We start from the raw sequence: 16,004 nt of genomic DNA, 5'->3' as shown, positions 1-16,004 counted from the left end.
AACTGCTTTTCCAGTACTGCTTTATTTGAGCTCTCAGAAATTCTGATGAAATCTGGCTGAAATTAAAGTCTCATTAACTCATCAAGTTTGTCCCCCTAAGCTAGTTTACCTGTGTCAAAAGAAGGATATTGTGAAACCACTATCCATTTTGTTTGCACATTTCATTACATGGATAGTCTACATTTATGATGACATTTTAAAAATTATTTTTATATATTCAAGTATATATGAAAATTCATTTTGTATTATGTGAATTTTCATGTTTTTGTTTTTATGTGCACTTAGTTCTTAAGCATTGAACACTGTTACCAGTGAAGAACTTTTCTTAATGCTTTCCATGGAATTCAGTTCACATCCTTATGTGAACATTTTTTTGTCTTTAATTCTGCATATGCTGAACTGTGCTTTTATATACAATATAACCAGTTGTGCTTTCTTTTGCATTCAGTTTTATGTGAAAGATTCATATATTTTTAGTATTAAGAGAAAATATTTGAATGACAAAAATTAGTACCAAAGAACTCTCTAGTAAAATTTTATTATTTTTATAATATGCAAAATATGAATGCATATTCATATCACTTTTTCTTTTTAGCTTTCAATTGTGTAAGAAATGCCTTAAAATCTCTTTTGAATTAAAATTAATAAATGTAATATCCAAGTAACATTTTTAAGAGTAAAGTAAGCCATATTTAGACAATAACCATTCATAAAAGAAAATATTCTAAAGAGCATTTTTTAAACTTTGAAGTCACTTAGATATTCATATCTTTTCTCCTCCCTAACAAAAATCTGAAATAAATAGTCACCAGTCCATAGCATCCAGACCGCTATACTTTCCAGTTGAGCATATTATTTCAAAAGATTAGCCTTGATTCTTCCTATAGAAAAATCACACCCAACTGATATATTTACTGTATCAATAGGAGTTTGGTTTCTCTGAATACCTGCAGCCATAATGAACATTTAAAAATCTAATGTTATTTTTTGTTTTAATTATGAAACACTTTTATATATTTCTTAATAAAAATGTAAAATTTTGAAAGCTGATTGGTGATGAACTCAAACAATAAAGCAGTGATTTTGTAGGACTTTTGTGAGGATAGTCAAAAAATTTGATGGATCAAAAAATGTACTATAATACAAATATCAAACTAGATAATGAAGACAAAGCTTGTGGAAACTGAGACATGATAAACTGCTTTATATTTTACTAAATTGATGGTAAAATTGGAAGAAAACCTGGGGAAAATTCTTCAGGAATCACATCACTGTGTAACTACCTGCAGATACAACAAAGAGATTCGTTTGTGTATTATAGTTTAAAACAGTGATAAAACATTTTCTGTTCTGTAGAAAAAAAAATCATGAGGCACCATTACAATGCACCAAACCTATACATGAAGCAGGAATGTTCCAAAGTAGATGAATGAACTAGAAAGTGCCCACTGGAGATTAGGTTAACTGTAATCTTTAACTACAAAGTAACAGAAACCAACTTGAAATGTGAATAAATATCTGATCCAAACCAGGCATTAAATGGCAGGGATTATGAAAAGGCTAAAAAATGAACTGTATGGAAACATATTACTTGAATTTTCAGAAACTAAGATTAGGTTTAGTTAGAAATTCAGATTTTCAATTGGAATTTAGTTTCTCTCTATTGTTTGAACACAAGTTTTAGGGAAAAAATTTAACAACTCCAGTATGCTGTAACTGCAAAGTAATGGGACTGGCTCCAAAATCCACAACAGACACTAGTGGTACTCCCTCATATGTAAACTCTTTACTAAAATAAAAGGAGCTGGTTCAGGGAACTGGAAATTACTGAAAGTGAAATGTGTGAGCTAGAAGCTAAAAGAGACCTTTGAAGAGAATGCTTCCTTCCACCTGTTTCATGATAAGGACAGGTTTGCAAAAGAATTTGAGAGTTGCTTGGCGCCATTGAACTCATTGAAGATAGAATAGCGATGGGCATTCCAATTTCAATTCCACAAGGCCTAGCTGTAAATAACTACTGGTCCAAAAGAGTTAGAAAAAGAAATATCATTAAAAATTATATGATAAGTACTGTTGTTATAACAGTGTATACCTCTGTAGGGAAGTAGAACACTTCCCTAACATGTGTGAGGCACTGGGTTAAGCACCACATATAAATAAATAAAATATAGGTTCTTTGACAACTAAATTTAAAAAACAAACAAACAAACAAACTGTAGAATAAAAGAACCCATACAAAATGCAAGATTCTTAGAGAAACTAAATTAAGTCAATGGGCAAGAATTTCAACTAAAACAGCAAAATATTTTTAAAATTAAATGCTGATTGAAAATATTGAAATAAACAGAAATCTTATTCTTGGTATCTTTCTTCCTCAAAATACTTCACACTCGATATCCACTTACTAGAAATGGGATAATAAAATTTTTAATAGATCAAAATGCTCTATGCAGGGACTACTGTAGAAATGGAGAATAACTCAGAGCACTGCCTCACGCTGTGTGTGTTCTTAAAATAAGTACTTTAGTCCAAATAGACTGCAAAGGGCAGCAAACCCCCCACCTTCTATTAATGTTTGCTTGATCACTGCTAAAATGCTATGACTGAAGTTTTTTACAATTATACAACCTGCACATTGGTCTCTGTACATGTCTCCTCTGTGATTGCAAATATTCATTCAGTTTCATATATGTATCATTTTCACTGATATTATTTTGGGGGAATACATACTTTGTGATGATAAGTGTTTAGAGGTAGAATATTGGTTTTCTTCCATTTACTTGTAATGAACCAAACTTTATTTTTTCCATATAGAAACAAGTTTGGAAATGTATCTTGTTACCTACCCTTAAATATGGCACATCAAAAAACACTTTAAATACAGATATATAAAGAAGTACAAATAATTATTGAGGTGGCATTTGAGAGAGTGGAATGGGTTTGAATAATGGTCCCTTGATCATTTGAATCTTAAATTCTATCAATTGCTCTGTACTGAGAAAGGAGAAGTGATGAAGAAGAAATACCCCCAAACCATTGTTCTTCTTTAGACTCCTATTTTGATAAAGAAAAATGTGAACTGCCAGATTTGGTGACACATGTTACTACTCTATCTAATCTCACTTCCAGGCTGACCTAGGTCTTACTTTCATGGGTGAGTTCAAAAATGTCTCCATCTGTGTCTGGTACAGAAAGATTGATATGCATGTAGGGGAGGACAGACAGGAGAAAATAATAGAAAAATGGAGACCCAGACTGACACATTCGGTACCTCTACAGTACTAGAAAGTATCACAGAGAACAGCTAGCCACACATTTTATAATGTATTCTTGTAGGTAGAGTAAGAAATCATTTAGTTTTTGAAGAAACACACATTTGAAAATAAACTGTTACACATACCTCTTCTCAAGAAGGGAACAGATTTGTTTAGCCAGTTTATACACAGAGACATATACATAAATATGTATATAGATTACTTACATTTATATATAAACATAAAATATAAAATATATATATACACCAAGGCAAATGGCTTTGGCATTTAGTAACCAAAACAGAGGAAAGCCAAGTATTTATGATGAAGGTCAGTTCACACTGGGATCCTCCCTTCCACTCCCTTTGACTTAAATCTCCTGGCTTCCCTTGCTATTGAGCACTCACAATGTGTTTTTAAGGAACTACCTTTTTTCAAAAATAAAAAGCAGTATATTATAGTAATTAGGAGCATGTAGTTGGAAGTTACAGAGTGCTTGAATTAGAATGGTTCTGAATGATGTTTGGAAAATTTCTTAAAAATTTTAAAGACATTGTCTATGTCATTCTTCTGTTACTCTTCTTCATAAAACAACTGGAAAAAGTATACCTCAGACAATGCTTTGCACACAGTAAGCATTCAATAAATGTTTACTACATCTATATCTGTCCCTCTCCTTCTGTTGTATTCTCTTTGCAGGATAAATGACCTGTTTTCCTTTTTCAGGACTTCACAACTCTTCACTGCTTAGATATATCAAACCAGAACCACATCTTTTTACTATTATATTCTTTAATAATTAAAAAAAAAATCCTTGCTTTCTTTTGAGACAAGGCAGTGAGTTATTACCCTTGTCCTTGGAAACCATAAATAACTCATTGTCTGGATGGGGAGGGAAAAAATCATACAAAACCAGAGTGAGATTTTTTTACCCCTGACCTGGGCATGATGTCCCACCAAGGTCCTCTCCAACAGCCAGTAGTCTATATTGGTCCACAGCAGGGAGTTGTGCCTGTGCACTTCACAATGATGTGCTGGTAGACCACATCACAGGGAAACACCTAATTGAATGTCTGGACTTCCCTCCACTGGGGAAGAGTTTGAGCATCTGAGACCTCATCTCCTCTAACTCCCAATATGTTCACCTTCACTACAACCCACAATGAGCTCATCTCTCAAGGTTCTGTAAAGAAATGTATTTAGACATCTACAGTATATTCCTACCTCTCTCTCAAGCTTTCACCTTACATTAGTAATTGCCTCTTCAATAGTGTGAAAACAAAATGCACAACTGCCCTGCCACCATGACAGATGAGTATGCAGAACACTAAAAATATAGAAAAAGTCAGACTCCACAGTTACTCCAAAGTTAAAAAAAAAAAAAAACAAGAAAACAAAGAAAACCTAGGGTTATTCTTTGAGGTTGTAGTACCCAAATAACTGTGAACTTTTCCTGAAAGTCAATGACTCCCTAAAAATATAGCACTGATCCCTGTCTGCAATGCTGATGTGCAAAGATACAGGTGTGTGTGAGAGAAAACTGCTATATTTTAACCCATACTTGGACTAATTGTAAACTTGATAATTCTGCTTATAATACTGTGTAATTTTTCCCCTTTTGCATACCTCTTGAATTTTTTGATATCTTTTAAAGTCTGCTTTTCTTGTGAGCTTTTCTAAATGAAATCCTTTCCTTTACAGAGTCTCCCTCTAATGATAATTTACATTAATTTTTACTATAAACTCTTTTGAATAAAGCCTACATTATTTTCACCTTCCTAACACTTTACCACCTATCTTCCTAATTTCTATTCTTATCATTCAGGCTTAAAGCCTTAAAGTCATCTTTGAATTTGCTATCTCTTTCAGTCCCTGCCTCAAAAAAAGAATCAACTCCTGTCATTTCTTCTCTGCAATGTCTCCTACAGCAGACCATCCCATAGCTACTGCCCTTGTCAGCCATTTTTTAATCACTTCATGCCTGAATCATTCCAGAATCCTAGGGGTTGATCTCTCTGTATATAATTTCTCAAAAGGACCTAGGGTACATTATAATAAGTGTTCTAATTTTAGCTCAAAAGTTGCTGCTATGGAATAACTCTAAGCCTTTTTCCAAAAGAGCGCTCTCTCCAGAATCTTCCAAGTCAGCATTTGACTCCTATCTAATTTTTGTTTCCTCAAGCAAATTAACTCTACTCTTTCATCCATATATCCTATGGCATAATTTTGAATTCTCAGTCTTGTTCATTCTCCTCTGGGTATAGAATGAGTACTGTACGTCACTGTATAAATGGTCTGGGAATAAAGAGTAGGTATGAAATTAATCATTACTGATTAAGTCAAGTTCTCCTTTAAAAACCAACAACCAAAAAAAAAAAAAAACAAACAAATTCTCTCTGAGATAACCAGTGGCATACACATTTTTAGAAACCCCAAAGAGATTATATCCATTATGTTAAGTTTCCTGCTCAAAGTCATACATCCAGTAAGTGATAAGGTATAAATCTGAATCCAAATTTGACTGTTTAAAGCCCATTCTCTTTATTCTATTTTCTCTGCCTAAGTACCACACTCATTTAGCTTCTATGGCACCTTGCATGTAGTAGGTACTGAGTGGGTATGAATTAGACTAACAAACTAATTTGTAACTGGAGACAAAGAGTGGTTAATGCTGGTACTTTTTATTTGCATTTACATCCACAGGGAGTACTGATTATAAGTCATGGGACTTTAAATAAAAGAACAATATATTTTACCTGGAGGTCAGCATCAGCCAAAGATTTCTGGGCTCCAAGAGTAAAATGACCTCCTATGATCATGTTGGTGAGCAGCAGTTTAGAAGCTGCTTTCCTATAAACTAATTCTTCCACAGTGTCTTGGACAATCAGTCAAATAACTTTCACAGCCCTGTATGTAAGTCAAGTGAGAGCAGTATGCAATGAGTCTGCAAAGTTGGGAGGAAAATCATGCCAGAAAAATACACCAAAAAAGAAGCAGAACCACAGACCATATTAAGAAAACAATTAAAAGGACATTGCTCATTTGGACCTAAGCACTTTGTTTGAGAGATCTGGCCTCAACTTCTCTCTAAACCTTTCCCAAAAGAGTCAGGGAAAGAATGATGAAGTGACCACAATTGGGATGTTATTTATAGCCAAGGGCAACCCCTGGCAGGCATGTTATCCTGAGGTCAAAGGGTAGTTCCACTACCTCTTAACCCCATTTTTTTTTTTCATTTCATGGTACTGGGAAGCAAATCCAGGGGAACATTACCAATGAGTTATATCCCTAGCATTTTATAAAAAAAAAATGTTTTATTTTTATTTATTTACTTAAATATTTTTATAGATATCAATGGATCTTTATTTTTTTTTTCATTTATTTATATGCAGTGCTAAGAATTCAACCCACTGCCTCACACATGCTAGGCAAGTGCTCTTTCAGTGAGCCACAACCCCAGTCCCAAAATATTTTATTTTGAGACAGGGTTTTAGTAAGTTGCCAAGGTTGGCCTTGAACTTGCGATCCTCCTGCCTCATCCTCCCAAGTTGCTATGATTACAGGTATGTGCCACCATACCAGTTTTAACGCCATTTTTAAACTGAGTTAGGTTCTAAATAAAGTCTAAAAGTTTCTTCTAATCATTTTGCAATTTAACTGTTCTTTTTAACAAAGTGAGACTAAATTGATCATGTTACCCACTGAACATGACACTGCAAGTCAGTGACAAAAATGGGGTTAAAACCCAGTGATGGGCTGGGGAGCTAGCTCAGTTGGTAAAGTGCTCACCTTGCAAGCACAGGGCCCATGATTCGATCCCCAGCACTGCAAAAAATAAAAAAAAAAATAAAAAAACAGTGGTTCTCAACTTCCAGTATGACACTGTTGTCAGGACTACATTCTTCACCTTCCTCCCCAATCCAGAACTACAAACCAACAGAGCAGGAAAATGAAGATATCTAACTCACTCACTTGTTCTGACCAATTCAGTGAGCTCTGGCAGCTGCTTGTAAGTCATTTTGAGGATTAAAATCACTGTCAACAAAAATAACAGTATCTGCTGCTAAGTTCATGCCAATTCTACCTAAAAACCATACAAAAAAGAAGCATGATCAGCAACATGCAAATAAGAAACTGAAAAACAGACACAAGGCTAGAATCACTCATACTGAACACCTGAAATCAGTCCAACTGAGTGGTTTTCTCTTTCAGGCTAACATCTCTGACCCCAACTCTGGAGCCCTGGAGTGGTCAAAAGTGCCACTTCACCTTACGTTGCCTGAACTGGGAAAATTTAATTATCAAATATAACAGAATGAGAGGTAAGGGGCAGAAAAGGATGCTTAATTTAATGCTGTGAAGCATGTTTGGAAAGCTTGATTGTATTCTGCTTAGAAAAATCTGTGAATAAGGACACATGCTCTTTCAGAAAACAGCTCTAAAAATGAGAGGTCTGGGGTTTGTCATTGTGGTTCAGTGACAGAGTCCTTACCTAGCATGTGTGAGGCACTGGAATCAATCCTCAGCACCTCAATAAGATAAATAAAATAAGGATATTGTCAGTTATGGTTTAGATGTGGTGTCCCCCAAAAGCTCACATATGAGACAATGCAAGAAGGTTTGGAGGAGAAATGATTGGATCATAGCTTTGGCCTAAAAAGTGAATAAATCCCTAATGGGATTAACTGAATGGTAATTAGAGGCAGGTGTGTTGTGGCTGAAGGAACTTGTTCATTGGGGGCATAGATATGGGGTATATAGTTTATATATGGAAAGTGGAGTCTCTCTCTGCTACTGATCATGATGTGTGCTGCCACACTCTCTCATCATGATATTCAGCCTCACCTTGAGCCTCAAGGAATGAAGTCAGCCTCCTATGGACTAAGAGCTCTGAAACCATGAGCCCTCAAATAATCTTATCTCCTTTATGGTTGTTCAGGTCAGGACTTTTAGTCACATAGGAAAAAAGCTGCATAAAACAGTGCCCATCTACAACTAAAATATGTATTTAAAAAAAGGAGAGGTCTGCAATGCACATTAAGAAAAGTACTTAAACACACTTGCAAGCTACAAGATTGGAAGACCCTGACACTAGTTAATGAGAAGATGGGATGATACATGCCTCTGACTAGAGAAAACTTGAACGTGTCTTCCTGAATTGGTTTCTACATTAATCAAAGACAATATCATAAAAATTAATTCAAGACAAGAACACTTAATGCAACAACTTTATGGTCTTTATTCAGTGGTGCAGAAAAAGGGTCAAGGAAGTACCTTGGGTTACAGAAATTTAGACTACTATGAAGGTAAATTATGCATTCTCTTTGATTAATGTGAAAACTAGTACAGAGCAGACTATTCTTCTCAGGATTGTTACAGCTCATTGCTGAAACAAGCCTAAAAGGACTTGTTCCAAGAGTTGAATGAAGTGTTCCTCTTCATAAGGACTACTGACTCCCAGCTGGATATAAAGACAAGTCAGGCAGGAACATTCTCATTAAAGCCTTCATATAAAATTAAATTTGGAAAAAAGAAATAATAATGACTGATTACTGAGAGATGGTAAATTATATCCAATAATGACAGTTATACTTTTACTTTACTATTCTCCAAGCATTGTTCAAAAAGGTTTACATAAATTAATTTTTAACCCTCACAAGTCTGCATCCTTTCCAGTATAATTCTCATTTTGCAGATGCTGAAATGGAAACACAGCTAATTTAAGGGACTTATTTGAAGTTACACCACTAGAAGATGAGAGTCAGGCAGGACTCCAGCCCGTATTTAAGAATCTGTGGTTATTACTCCTGGGTTTGAGACAGGATTCTGTCGTGTTGCCCTCACTGGCCTTCAACTCCTGGGCTCACACCATCCTTCTGCCTCAGCCTCCTGAGTAACTGGGACTGTAGGCATGCACTACTGCACTTGGCTACAGAAACTTTTTATCCACTATATCCTATTACTATGTAGGTGATCATTTTATTTAAAAATGTGTCCCATAAAAATTATCTTCCTCTTGGGTTGAAGTTGGCTAGTGCAGACCTTCTTCACTATGGGGAACATTTTAAGCTGTATTTAGTTGTTTGGGACATAGTCATAAGCTATCATTGCCACCTGCTGGCAATATGTGGTAATAAACTCACCACATGATAGTTGGAAGGAAACCCATTAAATGAAAATTCTGCACAACTATAGCAAAAACATGATAGCAAATATGACAATCAGTGTTGGGAAAGGTAAACATCCAGGACTGCTTCAGATCCTAGATAATCTACTAAGGCCTCCAGGGAGATTAATAGAAAAGCAGAGGTTTATTTATTTCTAATTTTAGATGATTCAAATATCTGCTCTCTAAGTAAGAATAATATAATCTTTAAAACACAGACGGAATTTCTCTCCCAACCTGACGATGCATTTGACATAATCCTTCCAGTTTCCCCTAAGACTAACCATGAGACAACTGAATGAATGGCTCTGATGTAGGATGTGGAACATGACCTTGGAAGAGACTGAGGCCAAGGCAGTCTGATTATATCTTATTATTGAGTTAATTAGACAGAAAGACATGTACTGGAAAAATAATGTTCTTATACTCAAGGATTATATCTAACACTTCTTTTATATAACCATATAGCACAAAGCATTTAATAAATGCTTTAAAAATAAGTCTGAACTTTCTTTTTATAAATATATTAATCTCTCTTTTATCAAGGACACACATCCTTTTTTTATTCCTACATGTAGTCCATATGAATTAAGGTCTATAAAAATAGGAAAATGAGACTCATATTATGAATTCAAAATTAATTTAAGGTCTTTTTGATTCAGGATGTAAGAAAAATTCCATCTCCCATCACTGATTTCAAATTATTTAATAGTATATGAGAGCACCCCATAACTGACAAAGCACCTCAGGTGTCATATGATAATTATGATTTAAGTCATATGGAAAATTTCATAATAATTACAAATAGCTGGAAGTTTCACTATGATCACATTTTATATAACAAAATGTTTGTTAATCTTTACAACACTATTCCAGGGGTACTCATGGAGTAGGGGCAACTAGCAATGAGATTATCTTATTTTCCAAATTCACTGCTTGGATGGAGAGCTGCCTCCACTGAACATAAATAAAACTTCCTCAAAATTACCATAAAAACAAAAAAATCCAAGACTTTCCCAGGTCAGAGGTCAGAGCAGATCAGAATTACTTTCCAATAAGCTCAGGTTCCAGCCTCACTTCTTTGTGACATTACAGTTTAGACAGGTTGGACAGAAAAGAGCTCCAAAGTAGAAGTCCAGTACTATGCTATGTCATCTGCCTTGATTCTCTACTTTTATTATTCTCCTTGGCAATAACCTCACCTTTCAGAGAATTATGAAAAAATGTATCAATGGTTGGGATGTAGAAGTACTACACCACTCCTTTTTTGTCTGCTTTCATCAATACTTATGTGGCTTTTCTGCCCTGGTACTTAGGAGAAAAATAAAAATGGGCTGCTGTCCCAAGTTCTTTATAGTCAGGTGTCTCTCTTCTCTCATGGAACCATCCACATGCTCATAACCATAGCCTTTAGTAGACAAGAACAACAACAAACAAACAGAGCTTAACTCTTTTCAAGGACTCTTCAGGAAATAAAAAAGTCATGTCATTCCTAAACCAGATGCCTATATTGTCCTTTCCCATATCCAGGCATTGCCCTACTTTAAATAAATCCCATGGGAAAAAATCTAAATTTAGGGGGACAATACAGAAATTTACAAAATATCTCACCATAACACTCTATCCTGGGATTTTAAAACACATTCAGCCAAAGTTTTGGCACTTAAAACAGTTAATATTGAGTTTTGATTATTCTTGGGCAACCCTAAATATCCACACTCTATGGTAGTTTCTATTTGCTGAGATACAATCCTTACTTAGTCAAGCAGTAATACAAGCACTTAGGAGCCTGCCTGATTACCCAGCATCTGCTTTTCAATGAAGCTTTTGGACTCTCCACTTACCACCATTTATCAGGTAAGGAAGGGGAATTGTAAACTTCTCATGTTTTCACAGTGGAGATTTCTCCATGTGCCAATGGCATTTCTGCAAGTTTCCAGGTTACTGCAGTACTTGGAGGGCATCAAGTGGATCTGAGAGACCACTCTGAACTAAATTTTAAGACTCTTATTTCTGCAGCTGATAATCTACCAAAGACTCAAAAATCATCCTGTTTAAGCTTTTCCCCATTATCCCACATCAATTTTATTACATATAAAACAGAGTTCTCAGGTAATTGCCTACATTCCCAATTGTCCATAGAAATAATTGGTCTTACCTTCCCCTTCATGATTTGTGGAATCTCTGTACTATCAATATTCTTTTTCTTACAAATCCTGAATAAGTACACAAGTGTTGAGCTGAATATTGCAAGACACTGAAAATTTCTGTCACTGAAGCTTGACTTATCATATTTTTGAAGACACTCAACATTTTCACATCTGCTTCACATAGTGCTGTCCCCTTTCCTCATCTTCTTTTGGTTCTGAATAATATTTTTGCACTTTCTTCCTCTGTAACATTCCTGCACCCCTTATTATTCATCATGGACCTATTTGATCATTAAATCTAAAAAAGTCTTCAGTAATGTAGTGACCCAGGGGAGTCACCTCTGTAATCCATATAGTCTTGGAGAATATCCAACATCTGGATCATTTGGGAGAAAAGTAAAACTCAACGGCCTCTGTCAAGGAAAAGAAAAGGAGAAACTCTAGTAGTATTTAAGTGAGTTATCCTCACACAAAATTTATCAAAGAATGCAATTTTATAAGTAAGTCAATTGCTAAAGTAGAAATATAAATGTCATATAACTTTCTCAGAAACTCCACATACTTTACACAAGAGTACAAAGTGCCTCCACATGTAGCTGCATTCTTTCTGATATTATTTCATTGAATAGATTGTTCATTCCTTTGGTTTGTTTCTCTAAGCCTTCCTCAATCCCAATAATTCTCAAATTTGGCCTTTTCATGATATCCCATAGTTCTTGCAGATTCTGTTCATGATTTCTTACCATCTTCTCTGTTTGTTCAACTTTGTTTTCGAGGTTAAATATTTTGTCTTCAATATCTGAAGTTCTGTCTTCCAGGTGTTCTATCCTATTGGTTATGCTTTCTATGGAGTTCTTAATTTGGTTTATTGTTTCCTTCATTTCAAGTATTTCTGTTTGGTTTATTTTCAATATCTCTAACTCTTTATTGAAATAGTCTTTTGTTTCCTGTATTTGCTCTTTTAACTGCCGATTGGTGCCATCAATCAATGCCTGCATTTGCTCTTTCATCTCATTATTCAATGCCTGCATTTGCTCTTTCATCTCATCGCTTGCTTCCATGATCATTTTAATTATGTACATTCTGAACTCCCTTTCTGTCATTCTTCTGCCATGCTTTTGTTGGAATTTGTTGATGTAACAACTAGATTTGTTTGGGGCATTTTCTTCCCTTGTCTTCTCATATTGTTCAGGAATCAGTGGGTCATTAAGATATTGCAGATTTCCTCTATTGACTTATAATGTCCCTGAAGATTGCTAGTATATCCCCTCTTATTCTTCAGTAGCCTGCAGTCTTGGAGGAAGTTGATAATGCAGTGCTCTACAAGGAAGCTGCCTCTCTAGGGTTTGTGACCCTGAGATTGGGTATATTCCCTGCTAGTGGGCAGAGGTGCCTCCACTTGTTGACCAATGGTCATCCAAAGGGGAACTAGGTGGGTGTTCAGGAGTGGTGGCTCCGAGACCAAGTGACCCACCATGCTCCTCCTCCAGGCAGGCCACCGGTGTTCAGGAGCAGTCGCTTTGAGTGCAATCAACTCACCACTCGCCTACTCCTCTGGCAACTGCCTGTGGCTCTGATGCAGTCACTCCTAGACCAAGTGACCTGCCTTGCTTCTCCTCTTCCTTCGGGTAAACCTCTGGTGTTCAGAAGTGGTCGTTCTGAGTCCAAACAGTTTGCCATGCAGTTCCTCCTCTGGCAACCGCCTGTGGCTCTGATGCAGTCACTCCTAGACCAAGTGACCTGCCACGCTCCTCCTCTTCCTCTGGGCAACCCCCCGGTGTTCAGAAGCAGTCACTCAGAGCCTAAACAGCTCACCATGCAGCTCCTCCTCAGGCAGCTGCCCGGAGCCCCACTGGTTGCTCCGAGTCCAAGCGCTGTGCTGAGCTGCCTTCTCTATGATGATACCAGTTGTCCGTGTTTACTGCTCCAGCGGGGGGAGGGGCGTCTCACCGAGCAACTCTACTTCACAAAGTTCCCTGCGTTCTGGGGCTACCGCCCCATCCGGGACGCCTCCCCAACAGGAGAGACTCACCTGGCGGCCTTGAGCTTGTCCCAAGTCTCTCACTATCTCCTCTTTTGAATCCTGCGTCCTGGAGCAACATGAAATACAGCCGCCCTCTAGGCCGCCATCTTGAAACTCCCTGTAGCTGCATTCTTCAGAGCAGTTTTAAAGCTACAGTGGAGGTATTCTCAGGGCACATGTCAATTCACCAGGAACTATGGAAACCCTAGAGCAATCAAGGAGCCTATTTCTGGAATGTCACTTCACTCATTGAAAATAAATATAAACTTTCACTTTAATAGTGAAATAAATAAGCACATGAAGAGTAAATGGCAATATTCACTTATGTGTGTACCCCTTCCCCAAGATCCTAAAGAGCTGTGATCAGCTCTCTACTGCTATTCCCCACTTGGGGGTGTAAGTCATTATTATCTGGAAAAGGCTGAGAAGCATTACTTTAGAGAAGCAATCCCCCATGGTACATAAGGAAACTTGCATACAGATAGTGAAAAGAGGAAAGAATTCAAAATAATGCATTAAGAGCAAAATCAAACTGAGAGCTCCTTGTTATCAGACATTATTTTAAAATTTGCCTGAACAAAGAAGTACAGTGTTGACAAAACAATATTCTTTTATAAGAAAATAAACTTAATTTAAGCTTACCACAAAGATAAGATCAAGAGTTAGGGAGAGCTCCTGCCAGATTCTAGCCCAAATTTTTGGGAAAGCATTGAGCTTAAATAAAGATGAGTACTTCAATTCTTATCTCATCTCTGACATTTGCTAGCTATATGACTTTGGACAAGACCTTTCTGTGTCTGGGACATAAAAAACTTGGATGGAGGGTATTTATGGGCTCTTCTTCATCTCTAATGCACCTATAGTTGATATGTCAAAGAAAATTAAGCACAATAATACATGCAATTATTTAACTTGCAAAAGATTGGAAATTTTTGCCGAATATGAAATTTTAGGTTAGTTAAGACCACACCCGGGACAGTTATCCTAAAGGGACAATTTTGAAATTCTGGTCTTCTGATACACAGCTCACATTTCTGGGAAAGATTATTCCAAGGACCCCTTGAGTTTAAATCAAACCCCACAGGTTAACAAGAATAAATGCTTACTGAGCCTTTATTATGTGTCACTTGAACACAAAGTATCAGCAGGCAATTACAAAAGAAATGCTCAATGCTGACTCTGTCCTTGTGGCTCTAAACAATAGAGCTGGACTGATGAGGTGAACATATACTGATCAACCAGGCAGTAGATTAAGGTAGGGCTTTCCAAGTGCTGAAGAGGAATCCTAAATGCTATAGGAATTCAAGAAAGAAAGAATAATGGTGGGGAAGAGTGGATTGGGATGAGGTGTAATGGGGTGGGTGTATATTTTCAGAGAAAGTTGATCCTGAATTAGGGTCTTGTAAAGAGGAAAACTTGAATCAGTCTCATAAAATTAGTAAGTTCCTCATTAATTAGGTTTTAAACAGTCACTAAATGAGAGCAGTACATATACCTATACCTGGAATGCAGAAAGTCCAGCAGCTTATCCAGCAGGTGAAGTTTCCCCCTAGCCTCAATCAGGTGGTCTTCAACTTCAAAAGGCTCTGGCTGTACACCTGAAAATGAAATGGTCAATTCCCAATCACATGCCTTGACACAGGACAAACTTCTTTTTTTTTTTTTTTATTTATTTATTTTTTTACGTTTACATAGGGTAATGATGTTTATTATATTTTCCCCTCCCCCCCACCCCTCCCACCCCTCCCACTCCTCCCACCCCTCTTTTCCCTCTACACAGTCCTTCTTTCCTTCATTCTTACTGCTCTCCTTAGCCTAACTCTAAACCTAACCCTAAACCTAATGCTAGCCCGTCCCACCCCCCATTATATGTCCTCATCCGCTTATCAGCGAGATCATTCGTCCTTTAGTTTTTTGAGATTGGCTTATCTCACTTAGCATGATATTCTCCAATTTCGACCATTTGCCTACAAATGCCATAATTTTATCATTCTTCATTGCGGAGTAATATTCCATTGTATAAATATGCCACAGTTTCTTTATCCATTCATCAACCGAAGGACATCTAGGTTGGTTCCACAATCTGGTTATGGTGAATAGAGCAGCAATGAACATTGATGTGGCTGTATCTCTGTAGTATGCTGCTTTTAAGTCCTTTGGGTATAGGCCAAGGAGTGGGATAGCTGGGTCAAATGGTGTTTCCATTCCAAGCTTTCTGAGGAATCTCCACACTGCTTTCCAGAGTGGTTGCACTAATTTGCAACCCCACCAGCAATGTGTGAGTGTTCCTTTTTCACCACATCCTCGCCAACACCTATTGTTGCTTGTATTCTTGATAATCGCCATTCTAATTGGGGTGAGATGAAATCTTAGGGTAGTTTTGATTTGCATTTCCCTTATTACTAGGGATG

The 16,004-nt window shown here is 36.8% G+C and overlaps 1 pseudogene; it reads right to left on the bottom strand.

Annotated features, from left to right (window-relative positions):
• The window catches only part of LOC124975188 (chromodomain-helicase-DNA-binding protein 1-like), a 118,315-nt pseudogene that overhangs the window by 68,030 nt on the left and 34,281 nt on the right, over positions 1-16,004 (bottom strand).

Source organism: Sciurus carolinensis, unplaced genomic scaffold (assembly GCF_902686445.1).
Source record: "Sciurus carolinensis unplaced genomic scaffold, mSciCar1.2, whole genome shotgun sequence".
In the NCBI taxonomy this organism is placed as follows: domain Eukaryota; kingdom Metazoa; phylum Chordata; class Mammalia; order Rodentia; family Sciuridae; genus Sciurus; species Sciurus carolinensis.
Note: the sequence above shows the minus strand (reverse complement) of the source record. Positions and strands in the feature narration are given on the sequence as shown.